The 16888-nt window shown below is 33.3% G+C and overlaps 1 long non-coding RNA gene across 14 annotated transcripts; it reads left to right on the forward strand.

Moving 5' to 3' along the window:
• Positions 1-3241: 3241 nt before the first annotated feature.
• Positions 3242-9212, forward strand: LOC130727939 (uncharacterized). Of its 14 annotated transcripts, none has more exons than XR_009015493.1 (7): positions 3249-3636; positions 3788-4413; positions 4721-4953; positions 5043-5121; positions 6635-7392; positions 7483-7543; positions 7870-9212. It is a non-coding gene; the product is annotated as an uncharacterized LOC130727939 (long non-coding RNA). The 14 variants fall into 14 exon arrangements; XR_009015489.1 differs by having other exon boundaries at positions 6635-6780; XR_009015494.1 differs by having other exon boundaries at positions 3242-3636; positions 4611-4801; positions 4887-4953; positions 6635-9212.
• Positions 9213-16888: the final 7676 nt, after the last annotated feature.

Here is a 16888-nt window from a genome sequence, read left to right on the forward strand (position 1 = left end):
CTCATTTATAAAAATATAAAAAAATTAATTTAATAGAATAATCATTTTTTTTCTAAAAAAGTTAATTAATAAACTAATTAATTCTTAAAAAATATTATGTATTTTTTACTCAAATGAAAACTTGATATATTTTTCACTATTTATATCATATCTTATCAGTATCATGTCCACCTCAAACACAAGATATGATATTAAGAGTCTATCCCGCTCTTATCATATCTTGTCTTTTTCCAGCTCCCTAACGTATTCTGCTCTTATCATATCCTGGCCATCAAACGGGCCCTTAAGGTTTGATTACTAGAGCTTTCTCTCGTCAATTTATGGCACAGTTTGGAAGAGCTTATTTGAGCTTATTTGACAGCATAAGCTCTTATGTCAGTGTTTGGGAGGACTTATGCAAACAACTTATGGCCTGCCATAAGCTATTTTCAGCTTATTTTCATAAGCTACTCAGGATAGCTTATGAAAAATAGCTTATGCTTATATACAACTTATTTTTAATTTATTTCAATAAATTTTTAAAAATAGCTTATGAGTCAGCGCTTATGTCATAAGCGCTTATGACCATAAGCGCTTAATTAAGTTGTTTTTTCAAATGGGACCTATATATCTCCAACTCTTAATACTCGAACTATCATTCATGGACGACAGTATTTTTTTTTTTTTGCTTCATCGGAAAGAGGGACGACAATATTTCATTTCTTATCACAATTAATAAAATTATATGGATGTAACATTTATTATCTTACATTAATGATTTTTAGTTAATATAGTACAATTCCATTAGTTAGATCGGGAATAAAACACCATTTAGAACCAGAAGATTTTCATTCAAGTAATAGAGCTTTATGTGTTGAAGTAATGGTTGATAAAAAAAAATCAAGAGTTACTATTTCTTTATCACTATATAGATAATTCACTTTAAATAAGATTTTCTTCCGTTTTGTTTAGTTAAAGGAACGTTGAGGGAAGCTAAATGACATTAACTTTAAGGAATTAGGGGAGACAAATTATTCCAATGTCGGACAATGTGGCTGAATTCGAGATACAACCTTGTCATCCAACTTATAGTCATGTGATTGAAGCCATGTGGCTTAGGTCGAGACATAACTCCGAGTACAAAGCATTCGAGGCAAGACCACCCAACGATACATAAACCAACAATGGTGCAAATTCCAATCATCTTATGAGATTATGAAAAGATTCCAAATTATTCCCCCTAACACCTTTTCTGTTCAAATTCATCGGGGATCACGATCTGCTGCTAATGCCAAATACGCTGCTCAAGGATAAGCTCCGAAACTCGACCTACTTCTTTCCGAACTTCAAGATACATAGATCTCGTCGAATTAAACAATATCTTTAGGTCTCGTCGAGTACATCCTCCAAGTTATGACCTACTTCTTTATGAACTCCGAGATATAATTTTTTTGTTGAGTTAAACAATATCCTTAGGTCGCATCAAGTACAACCTCTAGACCCAACCTACTTCTTTCCGAGCTCCAAGGTACAAAGATCTTGTTGAGTTAAAAAATATCTTTAGGTCTCGTCGAGTATAGCCTGCGAGACTCGGTGATAAGGTTCTGAAATGCTTTGATGCCAAATGAGATTTCACTCTGAACCTCTTGAATTTCGGATCTTACTAGGATTGTACGTAACTCAAGCTACAATATATGAAATTGAGTGATTAAACGGAGGAGAAAGATGGATATATGAACTTCAATTTAGACTTAAGAATCACTAAAATAAAATATGTATAACTCGAGATTTAAGAAAAAAAAGGACTCAAAACTTGAGAGAATTGAAAATAAAAATGATGCAAAGACGCCACAAGAAAAGGATGTGAGAAGGCGCCAAAATCAAAGATTGAAAAGTCAAAAGGAGAATTGCTACAAGAAATGAATTTCTTGATATGAGCGATAAATGGTTCACTGAAGAACCTAAGAGAGAATCCTCTCTCACGAGGAAAAAAAGTTCCAAATGATTTGAGCAAAAACCAGTCTAATTCTCATTTGGTACAATTTGTGTATATATAAGATAGCCACACTAACTCACACTTAAAGCACACTAGCTCATATTCAAATAATGAGGTTTAAAGATGAAAAACCTCCCCAAGGTGCAAATGAAAAGAGAAAAAGAAATCTGATTGGGCCACACTAGCTCATTTTTTTCTAACTATCACTTGGTGAGAATAGTAACAAACAATGAGAAAAAAATTGAAAAAATATAAAATAAAAACAACAATGATTCATAAACACTACGAGGTTCGTAGAGGTTCTAAAATCACTGCATTGTAGCCGGTCTTTTCTCACTTACTCTATGTGCTAGTTCATAGTCTAAAAGATACTAATCTTTATGTATTAATTTCTTACGCTATTTTTTTTTGTTGAAAGAATTGCTTACGCTATTAGGAACTTATTTTTGTTTGAATTAAAAATAAATATGTGTGATATTTTTGTATTTTATTTTAATTAACTTCTTATTTATATTGAAATCAAACAATTACACATTTTCTCTCTTCATATTAATCTTCATTACCTATTGAATATATACATTTTCTAATTTACCTTGTTTTTTTGACCGGGTTTTAAGCTTGTTAATTTCTTCATAATATTGATTCATATTCTTTTGCAAGTTGCTAGCCTTAGTTTTTAATGAACGTTAACTTTCCGGTTTGTTTATATCAAATTTATTGGTCAAGCCTTAGATGAATTTTGAACGTGTCTTCAAAGTTGTTGTATAATGTTATTTTCCTTTTTCTCTTAAAGAAATATTGGTCGAGTGAGTTTTATGATGATGAAAGTTTAACATTGAAACAATTTCACGATTTTATTAAGGGAAAAGAAAAAGAAAAAAATATTGGTCGGGTCACTGTTTCCAATGTTTAACTTTCATCACCATAAGGAAAAAGAAAAACAACGTAGTTAACGTTCATTAAACTTTGACGTGCATGCAACTTAGTGCAAAAGAATAAGAATCAATATTACGAAGAAAATAACATACTTAATACCCGGTCAAAAAGCAAGGTAAATTAGAAAATGTATATATTCAATAGGTAATTAAGATTAATATGAAGAGAGAAAATGTGTAAATAATTGTTTGATTTTAATCCATAGTATATACATTTAGGAAAAGATCTCAGCACAGTCATCGCTTACTTGGCATCTACTGATTGGTTAATATCAGGAAAAATCCTACGTGGCACTCAATCCTTCATTCTTCTTATCCTACACCTTTCTCCTTATCCTTCACTCATCTCTCCTTAATCACATTGATTCTAAACGCGTTTTACATCCTTTGCCGTTTCAACCTTCAAGATCATCTCTTCCGATCTGTATTAATCGCATTTCATAGCCCTTCAAATTCCCCTTCAATCGCATCTCTCTTCCCCTTTCGGTTCCTGTTTCGAATCAGATATTTTTCTCTCATCGCTCCCTTCCTCTCTTTCCCTTCAATCGAATCTCTCATGGCCCCTTCCAATTCCCCTTGAATCGCATCTCTCTTCCCCTCTCGGTTCCTGTTTCGAATCTGTGTAACTTAGATGTTTATGGGTGGCATAGAATTGATGACTTCGACTCTGTGTAAATCGCCCCTCCCAGCTTCATTCCTCTCAACGCCACGACGGCGACACCGCAGGTATTCAGGGCTTTAATTGATGTATGCTTTAGTGCCTGTATTTTGATTTTGATAAATTTGTGGTTTGATGTTTATATCAAATCCTGATTCTCTTAGTTAATAAATTCCTCACAACCTCAGACTTTGTTTCATATCTGTTTTGTTATTTCAGGGAGATTTTGTTCCTTTTTTTTCCTTGGCTTTGCAGGATATGACCCGTGCGTTCTCTTACTGTAATTCTGTATGAATCATATACTGCGTTTCTTCCTTTCGAGATTTTGTTCCTTTTTTTTTCCTTGGCTTTGCAGTATTATACTTCCTGCTCTTTCTTGTTGAATGAATTTACTCCTGGATCTAATTGAGAGTTGATATTGATTATAGTTTACTACTGCATGAATTTACTCCTGAGCCCCAACGTATTGCTTATAGTTTACAACATATACAAATGATTCATACAGAAATCCACTACGATCTAATTCTGAGTACCACTACTAGCAAATTATTTTAGAGCCTCCATTAGGATGTGTTTGAAACCGCAGATGATAAGTTTTATATGCTCTGTTTTGTACTTCAATTGCCAGACCACACTACACTTTGAATTTCAATTGCTATATAGTTATGGACTAGATTCCCCTTATACTATTTCAGCCATATTTATGTTTATGATTTAACCAATCTCTCTATCTTGACATCAGACATAAGCTTGAGGATTCCCCCGAATTTTATTTTCACCATTATGCCTTAAGTGATATCAAAAATTGCAGCAAGTTGCTTTTGGGCTATTGATAAAGAAGGCAGGTGAGTAACATGTTTGATAATTAAGAGTCTTTCATGTTAAGAGTCTCAAGTTTCTTAGAGGGATAATTAAAAACCAAAATTATCATGTACATCTTTCATGTTTAATATGATAAATATATAATGAGCAGATATTCTTACTGTTCTGAACATCATACAACACCACCAACTTATCAGTTAAGATATTTTCTACATTACAGTGTAGCTATATCAACCATGGTGATATGTCTAAACAGTATCAGTAAATCATTTGGCAAAAATCATTCAATTTTGTGCTGACTGCTCACCATCATCTATTTGTGACTGCAAGATTATCTATGCTCGTGCCTACACTTATGAGCATCAGTACAACCTCCTCCTTGGATTAGTTGCTAAAATGTCTGAAGAACCGGTGTGATGTTACTGACATTGAACAGAGTTATCTTCAATTGCAATATTATGGGATATGGAGAGTTAACAGAATTGACTTATGGCAGATTGTAGATTCAGTGGTTGCTTTGTATAGGGTGGACTTTTCAGGAAGAGGAGAGCTTGCAGCGCCAGGTATATGAATCGGTCATTTAAATTCCTTTACATCAACATTTTCCCTTCTCTATGTCATTTTTTGCTGATATGAAAAATAACCATTGCAGCCAAAACTGGCACAAATGCTTTCTTGATTGATAAAGATAGCTACAGAATTCAATGTTGCAGTTTACATGACAAATCAAGGTAAATTCTGCACTTGTGTATGAAACTTCCCCTGTTAATTCTTCCCTCTCAAGTCCCAAAACTGATAGTCTAAATGGTTTTGTTTAAAACAATAAGCAGAAGTACTTGATTTTTAGTTTATGGCTCTATAAGACTAATGCTTATCTACAAAAAAACAATTGTTTTGGTTGCAGTCATCTCTTTAGGTAATGCATAATATACCTTTTCTTTTCTTTTTTGTCTTTGTTCTGCTTTAGGTAATGTTCACTCTAGGTTTCTAAAAATCCTCCATTGGGATGTGTTTGAAACTGAAAATGCTACAGATATAAGTTTTATCAATTTGTTGGGTAGTTCAATTGTCAGTCTACACTCCACTTGGAATTTCAATTGCTATATAGTTAAGATATACTTAATTTTTTGAATGTTCACTAGCTGCTTTCTTACCATTATGTTGAATGTATTTCTTTTTTGGTTACTGAATGTATTTCCAAATATGTCTTTTGCAATTTCAAAAATTGATTCTATTAATCAGTGATTTGACTGTTATGTTTCTTTGACTTTTTTCAGAAATTAATTTAAAAAACATAATGACCCCTTATATTAAGGAGTGAAGTTTGCAGTTAAGGTAAGTCATCCATCCATAGTATATACATTCAGGAAAAGATCTCAGTCCAGTCATCGCCTGCATGGCACCTCCTGATTGGTTGATATAAGAAAAAATCCTACATGGCATGCATTCCTTCATTCCTATTATCCTACACCTTTCTTCTTAACCTACACTCATCTCTCTTTAATGTCAATTACTATTATCAAAACGCGTTTCTCCCATCTCTCATCTTTTCTCCTTCTCTGCGTTTCAACCCTCAATCCATATCTTCCAGTTTTTCCTCACCGACCCGTCCCTCCCTTCCGCAATCGTCCTTCTCTCAGGCCGCCGCCCCTGACTGCCATCTCCGCTTCTCCGTTCCGTGAATGACCTCTTCTCGGTCTGCGCCCTGCACCTTTGAAATTTCCCCCTCGAAGAAGGACAATATTGCGATACCAGGACTCAAACCCACACGAAAGCTTGCTCCATCATCGTCCTCTCCATTTCGTCTTCTACCGTCATCGTTCTCTCCGCTTCTTCATCCTTCTCATCATCCATTCAGACTGTCCCTTCTTTCGATCAACGCAGCGGCATTGCAGGCCCTCTCCGGTTGAAACGACGGTCTCATGGCTCCGCCTACTCAGATCAACCATCTCCTAACCGAGTCACGGATCAATGACATCCAAGCGATATTGTTTCTTGCCATTTTTCCTTCCAACCCTCCTCTCCTCAATCCTCATCTTTTCGAGGGCAAAGCTATAGGGATTGGAGACAGAGCCTGAATTTGACAGATTGGGGGTTTCTTCAACCAGTGGAGGTTTCTTAATTTAGTGTTTGTCTGAGTTGATTATTCAATTGTTTCTTTGTTTTACTATTTTGGTATGTTATTTACTGGTGATAGTGTAATGTTTGATTTTTCTTACCATGAAGTATTGTATCTTTGAACAGGTCGTAGCAGGTGAGGACGGAGGCAATTAGTGGTTCTCCCTCTGGATGTCTCTCAGGTGCGTTTGTTCCCTAATTTTCATCTCACAAGCGGCTAGGTCTTCCATATCTTCACCTTGGCTGACATTATGCCCTCATTGCCATCTCAGGTATCTTCAAGCTGTATTTAGTTTTTTCGTTTTTCAAATATTTTTAGGTGATTGATTAGTTTGCTGATAAGCTGCTGAATTGATTATTTGATTAGTTGCCTCATATATCACTTTGGATTGTTTACAAAAATTCTTTCATTGATTCCCACTTCAATTAACACCTACCTGTGTTATTGTTATTATTGCTCTGCCATATTTGTTATAATTGGCCAATCTTGCCAACCCATACATCTTGAATTGCTAGAGCCTTCTACTATAATAAGAAGTAGTTTTGACCAAATCTTCAACACTCTCCATCTTCTTCAAACTGCAATTTGAAAAGCATATTATTATTAGCATTTGAGATAGCTAGCTGTTGCTAGAGACATTCTTAAAGACCCAAAAATATTGATCCTTGATGAAGCCACGAGTGCATTGGATGCTAAAAGTGAACATAATGTGAAGGTCTGCTTCTGGAAACTACTCGAAGCCAGATGGAAATTACACACACTAAGTGTTAAAGTGTGTGGAGAAATATTAAGAAAACTTCAATTTCCATTATATGTAGGGTGTTCTTCGATCTGTTAGATGTGATTCTGCATCAAGGAGAAGTGTCATAGTCATTGCACACGGGTGATACTTTAGTTGTCACTTGTCAGTGTTAATTAGTGGTATTCCAATTCATAATTTTTTAGTTTTGAAATGTGTGAACTGATTTTACAGGCTTTCTACCATACAAGTAGCTGACGGGATTGTGGTGATGGATAGAGGTCATGTTGTTGAGGTTGGTATATTTTTCTATTATATTTTGAATACCTCAAATATTCTAATCAGTATTCTTTCTTGAGGTTTATTATCTTTCATACATGAGCCCCACTTTTTTTTTTGTTTCATTAACAATGTAAAAGTTCACACACATGTTGGGCTAATGCTTCTCTAACAATTCTCATTTCTTTCTTTTTTTCTCATTTCTCTGTCCACGTTTCTTGCAAATTTTCACACACATGTTGGGCTAATACTGAAGGTTGAAAAAAATGTTAATATAATTCAAAGTGAAATCATCTTGAGCCATAAGTATGTGGTGGTTTAGATGAGTTCTATTTTGAACAGGTACAAAATGTCAAGTCCTGATGGAAGAAATTATTGGATCAGCCATGAAGCAAATATTGGTGGAAGTGATGCAGATGATGCTTAATCATTCTGCCATTCTCAATTCAACAAAGTTGGACGGAGAAAGCCTTTCATGTGCTTTGTCTCTCAAGTAAATGGAATAATGAAATAAAAAAACTGCTGAAAACTATGTATTAACCAATACTTGGTTAGTTGATTTTAAGTTAATTTCTTCCTCAAATGGAATTTATTCAGTTATGATGCCAAAAAAAAGGCTATACATGTTGTGTGTTAATTCTTTTTTTTTTTTTTACTGAATTTGATTCCGGCTCGGTCATGATGAATATGGCATTTGATAGGACCATGTATACAGTAATAGTTAATGTGGAGATAAAACTCAGTTCATATTGCCCTCATAGAACTTTATGAGTACAGTATTGCTTCTTTAACATCCAATGCATTCCTGAAACTGTTTGGATTTCATTTGTTGAATGATATGGTTTTCTTTTTTCTTTTTCATTATCCTTTCTTTGCGTGACCTGAAACATAATTGTCATTAACTTCTATCATCGCAGAATGAAAGTCACAGGGAACTTATCTTAAAAGATGGTTTATATGCTTGGTTGACTAGAAAACAGGCAGATGCCATGACATTTTTTTTAGGCCAATGTTAGTTGTTAATTGTTAGTAAATTAGTTCCTTCACCAGGATTCGAACCCTGGCCCTTCACCCTGCAAATCCCTTCATTCCCTTAGCTCACCATGTGAGCTACCCTTACCCCCCAGGCAGATGCCATGACATGATTTGGGTTTCCAGTGCAGGTATTCTATTTTTCTTCTATATTCTTTCTTTTTAAAGTGGGACATTGCAACTTTTTTTTTACTTGCTGACCCAGGCATTTATAGATTATAAAAAATGGTGATGTTTAGCAAAGAAGAAAGCTGCAGCAGTTCTGGTTCTAAATGCATGGCGGCTTCAGAAAGATTTCACAGTATTAGGATTCAGGCTCTTAGGTTCAGCAGGATCATGAAACTTGTGGTATATTTGTTTTAGAAGCAGGAATATTGTAGAAATGTGGTTTGATGGGAGAAAATAAATTCCTATAAGAAGACATGCATCTGGACTCGTGTTTCTCCCTCTGCAGCAGCTTACATCTAAAACAAACATAGGCTTGCTCCATTGTAAATGTAATATTGATGTTCAACATGGATATTCAATTCATAGTCCAGATCGTCATCATGGTGGTATGACTATATAGACACTGTTCATTTAATATATGTAAATGTAATATTGATGTTTAACACTTGATTTGAAGAAATACAACTGGCCCATGATTGATGACACTTCATAAGCTCAAATCTATCAGATGTGTTTTCAAAGCTCTAATCAATATTTCTTTACCCATTTCCATGGATGGAAAACTTCATAACTATATATTACTTGATGGGGGAAACAAGTTTATAGCTTGAATTCTTCACTAAAATAATCATACTTTTCTCCATTACTTAAATAGTTTAAATACATTAATTACCATCATTTATTTTAATTATTGTAAATTTACAAAATATACTAAATGTCATGATTACCATCATTTAATTAAGTTATTAATCATTCACAAATTAATACATTTAATTTGTTGACTTAATTTAAAAAATAAAACGTATTACAACATTTAATTCAATAATAATTACTCCCTCCGTACCAAAACTATTGTAGTTTAAGGTTTTTGCACAAAGTTTAAGAGTTCATTAATCGATGTTATAATTTAACTGAAACACCCTTATTTAATGAGTTATATGAAAGAGAGAGAATGTAAATCATTGGTCAACTAATTGGTGAGAATTGTGATTGGTGGAAATAAGAGGTGATACTTGAGAGAAACAATATTAAATGAGGGCATGAATGGAAGAGAATGATATAAAGTGCTTTGGATATGTAAAAAAACAATGGTTTTGGAATAATATAAAAAAGTTAAAACTACAATAGTTTTGGAATGGAGGGAGTACTTTTTTTAAAAAATCAAACACGTTTTTTTGCCTTTTACAGCATACATTTAAGTCAAATTAGTTAAAATAAATTTATTACCAAATTAATTCAAAGTCAAACAAATAACAAATTAATACATTTAATTCGCAGACTTAATTTAAAAAGAAAACGTTAAACAACATTTAATTCAATAATAATTACTATTAAAAAAATCAATCACATTTTTCTGCCTTTTACAGCATACATTTAAGTCAAATGAATTAAAATAAATTTATTACCAATTAATTCTAAGTCAAAAAATTCAAATATTAATAAAATTTAATTCGTTGACTTAATTTAAAAAAAAACGTTTTACAACATTTAATTCAATAATAATTATTGATAAAAAAAATCAATCACGTTTTGTTGTCTTTTGCAGCATACATTTAAGACACATGAATTAAAATAAATTTATTACCACTCAATTTTAAGTCAAACATTTCAAATATTTCATCAGTTTCAAATAAAATAACATTACATTCATCATTGTATTTAAAATTAAAGGTACCAAATTTAATGCAAAACGAACGGCCATTTATTGTTTAAAAGTAAATACTCGAATTTAATGATAAAACCATAATTTCCTCCTTATAATTATAAAGAAATAAAAATAACTAAAAATAAATTTCGTGTGATAACATTCTAAAAAGAAAAATAAAACCACAAAAAATAGGCTGATTGGATAGCATCATTTAAGCGAACATCTATATATATGTATCTCCTTACTCATATCATAGCACCAAAGTCTCCTCCATTACAACACAAGTATTTTTTCATTTTCTTCTAAGAAATTACATCATGAATCCTCACGTCAGTAATCTTGACCAAATAAATACTACAACAAAAAACTGGAAAATTGTTGTGAGAGTCATCAAGGTGTGGAAAACAGAAGTGGAAGGAGAAGGGAATCCACCATCAACCTATAATCTGTTATTGATGGATCGCAAGGTTAATGACAAAAAACACCGACTTTTTTATTAATTGTCCTAATAACGTTTAATTTATTTTAGAAACTTACATCGATATGAACCTTCACCATTTGTAGGGTCAAACAATACATGCAGAATGTTGGCTAAGCAGTTCAGAATGTCATAAAAAAAGAATCAATGAAGGATTAGTATACAACTTTGAATATTTTTTCGTATGGCATAACTTCCAAGGTTTAAGTTCATCAAGACACCAATATAAGATACACTTGCTGAATAGAACAATGATATTTAAATATGATGAAAGTATGGTTCCTTTGCTTGAGCTGAAATTTGACAACGTGCATAATGTTCTTAACGATGACATCGATGAGAGATACTTGGTTGGTAAGTAAATCAATTGATTCAAATAAATTCACGTAGGTTATCAATTTCAAGCATTTACATTAACATGAAAATAGATGTCATGGGGGAAATTACGCACGTCGGAAACTATCAAGGATATGAGTGGAACGAAGTGGCGAGTGATATCAGAGACATTGAAATCAAATCTGAAGGGTAAGTTATTAGCTATTATCATAAAAAACCGAGAAAAAAAAAAGAATATTACCTACCGATAAAAAAATTAAGCGTGATTAATTTATTATTTTTGCAGGAAAAAATTTAAATGTTTGTTATACGGCGAATTTGTCAACAATTTAGATAAAGTTCTAAGTGGAGAAAATAACAAACATGTTGTTGTTATCATTTTACTGGGAGCAGTAACAAGGCATCAAGGTACATTTTATAATTTTGATCTAATTTCTAAAATAATCTTCTCTATAAAACAGTAACGGGTTTAATATGTAAATAACATCTGACCAAAAGTCATGTTCAATCCTAACATTCATGAAGCGGAGTGCTACAGAGGCAGGTTTGTCAATGCAAAATATTGAATAATCGTTTCAACAACTTTTAATGACAATTCCAACTAATAATATTTATTTACAGGTTATTTCAATGTGACGCAGTCCCTACTCAAGTTATAAATATCCTGCTTCAAAGCTTCAAAGTTATTGAAGAAGATGAATTTCTTAAACTATTTCCACGCACAAACATTGGAAATTTGGTTGCGTGCAGATCAGTATGTTTTTCACACTTAAGTCCTTAAATAATTTTAGCTGTATTTATAAAATATAAATTTAAAAAAAAAACCGGAGCATGTTTCCTTTTGTATAGAACAAAACGTATTTTTTTGCCATTCTTAAAAAAAAGCGTATTTTTTTACCTTTACTGATTTTTAAATACATTAAATTTTAATCAATTAAAAAATGCTATATTCCTCTCCTATTTAACGGAAAAATTCTTAAGATCGGCTATTTGACAGTTTTTATATACATATATTAATAATAATTTTATAAAAACAATTACTTCTGTATTACCCTTTTTAAAAAATATATATAATTGGTAGAGTTAATTGCGTATTTAACTCCTGATATATTTATTAAATGATAACAACATTAAGAACAAAATTCCATTACTTTTATGAAATAAATTTTATTAGTAAACATATTTAATGTTTTTTTCACACATAAAATTTTAGCTAAATAATAGCAACAAATACTACCATAATACATACATATTTTAAAAAAAACATGTTATTAGGTAGGTACATTTAAATGTATTAAATATACATATTTTATTATCATTATTAATATTACAAACAGTTGTTAATACAACAAAATTCTAAATCAAATATTCATTACTACAGCGCACAATATTCATTGTGTATGCTGCGATTGAGAAAATTGTGAGCACAGATGATTGGTATTATCATGATTGCAAATGTCACACAACAACATACTCTGATGGAGCACTATATTTTTGTCCAAAGTGTAACAAGCTCATCACTCCTACCATACGGTAAACTCCATTTTGAATAAATAAATTATTTTGTTCAATAAACATTACATTTAGTTTAATTATGAATGTTACTTTCAAAAAAAAAATTATGAATGTTTACCTAAGGTACAAGCTGTTGATACATGTTGCTGATAATACTGGATCTGCAACTTTGACAAATTTTTATAGCGATGGTTGTCATCTGATCAACAAAAGAAGCAACGAAATTTTGGATGAAATGGAAAAAGATAAACATATACAATTCAAATTAAGCACTTTTACGTTGAAAAATTAATTCATAATATATTAATTTATTTCATTTTATCTTAAATAAATTCTAGAACGACTGCATGGAACACCCACCAAAAGAAATTGTTGATTTGGTGCACAAGGAATTTATTTCCATGGTCGAAGGGAAAGATAGATTCGGAAAGTGGTTTAAATCAGCATTTAATGTCCTGAAAATTTGCATGGAACCACAAATTATTTCAAAATTCAAATCCAATTTACAAGTGCACATATGATGAAGAAGATCAAGGTGGAGAAGATGTAGTACCATTCCCTTAATGTTGCTTACGCATAAATATCCTTTGTGCTAAACCTTGCTTTGTATTTCTTTATCCGCATTGAGAATTTATATTTTTTTTTGGGTATATTGACCTCGGTGGTCAATTTGAATCATTTTGACAATTTTTAATATTTCATATATTTACCACGGTTGTCAATTTTTCAATAAATCGTTGTCTGTTTGGAAAATCTTAGTGCAAAGTAATATATATGTGTTATTCACCAAAAAACAAATTGATATGAAACAACCACAGAACAATTGCCCATTTTTCGGTACAATAAACCTATACACTAAACTAAAACAATAACACCCAAAATTATTTAAAAAAACTTAGAAAAAACAAAGAACATAACTGTATTTAATAAATAAATATTAAAAAAATTGTTCAACAATTTTTTTTTTAAAATAATAGAGAATAAATTCCCCCGTGCAAGGCACGGGTATAAAACTAGTATAATTAAAAAGTTAATTAAAATCAAATACAACAATCCCCTACATATTTATTTTAAATTCAAATAAAAATAAGTTCCCAATAGGTGCATCATCCTTTTTTCTCTTTTATTAGTTGAATTTAGTACTATTTTGAAATTGTCTCACCAAAATCATAAATATATTCAAGAAGTAATTATAAAATAAATAAGCATTAGAAGAACTTATCGATTCGGAGGCATGTAGAGCACTGGACTGAAGAGTATCTCGTTACAACACGTATATGACTAAATGCAAATGACCCTCCAGGATACATCAATCACTTCCTAGACGTAAAGGGGATACACTGACAGTGTAAAGTCCCTTTACACAGATATCCAATAGCCAGTGGCGGAGCCACCTTGAGACCCTAAAGGTCACAAATTAATTATTATTATATATAAAACAATGTGTAACATATCAAGAAAAGTGTGTTGTTCCAATAATTGGTACCTGTGCTCTTTCACCTCTAGGTAGTGTGTTCAATTCCTGTCCAAGACATCTTCAATTATTTTTCCATTTTGACATACAATGACTTACTGTCAAAAAACTTGGATACAATTAATTAGTACAAGAATTAAAATATTATTTTATTGCAAGAGGAAGGCTAATAGTCTTGTTTTGGTAAAATAAAAAAATAATAGTCTTAGAGGTTAGAGCATAACATTAATATATAAATGTCTCTAAAAAGCCAATGACAAAAATAATTATATTTTTTCAAGAGAAACATTTAAAAAATATAACCTATAATAAATTTTTAATGAGTATATAATTTAATCATTATTTTTTGTATATATGAGTCTACGGTTTCCTCCATCGTGAAGCAATCTGGTGCACCACTGTTGGCTTCCTTTTCATGGACGAATTTAGCAACCTCTCAAACTCAGACACATGAACCCAAATGTAATGTCAGCAACGATGAAAGCTGGACATAAAACCAACAAGTTCAGCGTCATTATTCATGAGTACAAAGGCAAATTCATTCAATTAAGAAAGAAAAAAATGACATATTCAAAATCTAGTTGCTTCCAGATCAAATTATTCGTACCTAATATCCTTCCTTCCTTATATAATCATGTTTCAGTCCTTTACATCCATCAGCAAAATGAAATTCTTGAATCCAATTTTTATCTGACGCCGAACAGAAACAAAACGGAACGTAGCACTGGTGCACCAAAGACAAGAAAAACGGAACGCAATATGCCCTGGTTTTCATCGTGACCCCTTTTTTTCACTTTTTTAATTAAAGAAAATTGTATTAAAATATAATCTGACGTGGCAAAAAGCATAAATGCTATTGAATGTCTGTGTAAAGGGGTTTTACGGTGTATCCACATTAAAATCTAAAAAAATGTATTCAATAGGTAATTAAGATTTATGTAAAGAGAGAAAATGTTAGAAAGGTTGTTTAATTTTAATATAAATAAGAAGTTAATTAAAATAAAATGCAATAATCCCCCGCATATTTATTTTATAGTCAAATAAAAATAAATTCCCAATAGCGTAAGAAATTAATACATAAATTTTAGTGACTTTTGAATATTAATTTACCTTTAGGATTATTTACTTTGGGAAAAAATTGGGTTTAATACATAAGTTATAATTTGAGATTTTTTTTTTGAATTTCTGTTTCATTCAATAATTTGAGATTGCCTCTATGGCTTCTTCTGTTACACATCATTTAGGGAGAGGGTATATATACCAGAACCAGTCCTTGTATTTGCTATGTTGTGATTGATATCCTGTAATGGAACTCCTCTTTCCCCTGTTTCTCTATTCTTTCTCTGATTCTATCTTCTTCTTTCCCTATCTCTAATTCTATCCCTATCATTGGTATCAGAGCACCGATCCGGTGCACCTGAACCAGAAAATCAAAAAGAAAAAAAATGGAAGCGTGGTGGATTTCATTCGAACAGATGTGCGAGAAGAACAAGCAAGAAGATGAAGAAAGACGCCGGCGTTTGGAAGCGGCAGCGGCGTACAAGAGACACGTCGCAGAATACGAGCGGTACATGGCGGCGTATGAGCGATACGAGGCAAAAGCAGCGGCGGAGGCCGTGCGCATCGCCGAGGAAGAGCGTGCGGCGGCGGCGCGAGAATCGTCGTTTGAACGATTTTGCACAGAACTCACAACGACGGTGACGGTTGAGGCTGAAACTATCGCGGTGGAGGACGTGCCGGCGGCGGAACGCGAGGCAGAGGTGCTCTCGGTGGCGGAGCGTGCGACGACGGTGAGGGAGGCTGAACTCGAAGTCGTTCTGGAGGCTGAGGGCGTTACGGCGTCGAAGGTGCCGGCGATTCAAGAAAATGAAGAAACATAGCGTCCGATCTTTGTCCAGAAATTGCAGGTCGGGTCTTCCTTGGCGATTCCGGCCCAAAGCGGTGGCTAATTGGAGTTCATCAGAGTCGTCGTTCCTACAATTGGTGATTCCAGATTCGCAATGTTGCAAATCAAATATCTAGGGTTCGTGGTTTCACCAATAATTGTGGATTTTGAGATTGACAGAGGAAGAAGACCTCCAAGGAAGCCACCGGACGTGTTTCTTCCCGGCGGAGACCCCTGCTGCTTGGTCAGAGATCGTTACCTTCTGATCTTGTCCAACCATCTACCGGCGAAGTCGCCAGATTCGTTCTTGTGTGGCGGTGCTTTTGTAGTCGTTGCCGGAGGTTCTTGCTTGCTGGTCATGGCGCACCGGCCGCCGGCGAAGCCTCCGGATTCGGCGGAGGACGGCGGCGAAATAAAGGGAGATGACAGCGTGAAAGGCTCGATACTCACTGTTACAGTGAAGGGGAAGAGGCCACAAAAGAGTGGGTGCCTTCTGAACCCCTCTTCCATTCGAGTGGGTCAAGCTTAAGCTGCTCAAAGAGGGAATTGGGCTTTGCTGGAGTTGGGTGAGATGGGCCTGGATGCATGGATCAGAAAGAAGATGGGCTTGCTGTTTCATTTGTTTTTTTGTTATGTTTGTTTCATTTCAATTTTCATGTTATCTTTCAGCTGTATTTTTTATTGTTTGAGGTATGTTCCATTCCATTGTTGCTTCGAGTCTTGTACTCTTGTTGCATTTAGTTTAGTTGTTCATTTTGTGGATTGGATTTTTTCTTGTGTTTCCTTGAGGGCAAGGAAAATTTTAAGGGGAGGGATATGTTACAC

This window comes from Lotus japonicus, chromosome 1 (assembly GCF_012489685.1).
Source record: "Lotus japonicus ecotype B-129 chromosome 1, LjGifu_v1.2".
NCBI lineage: Eukaryota > Viridiplantae > Streptophyta > Magnoliopsida > Fabales > Fabaceae > Lotus > Lotus japonicus.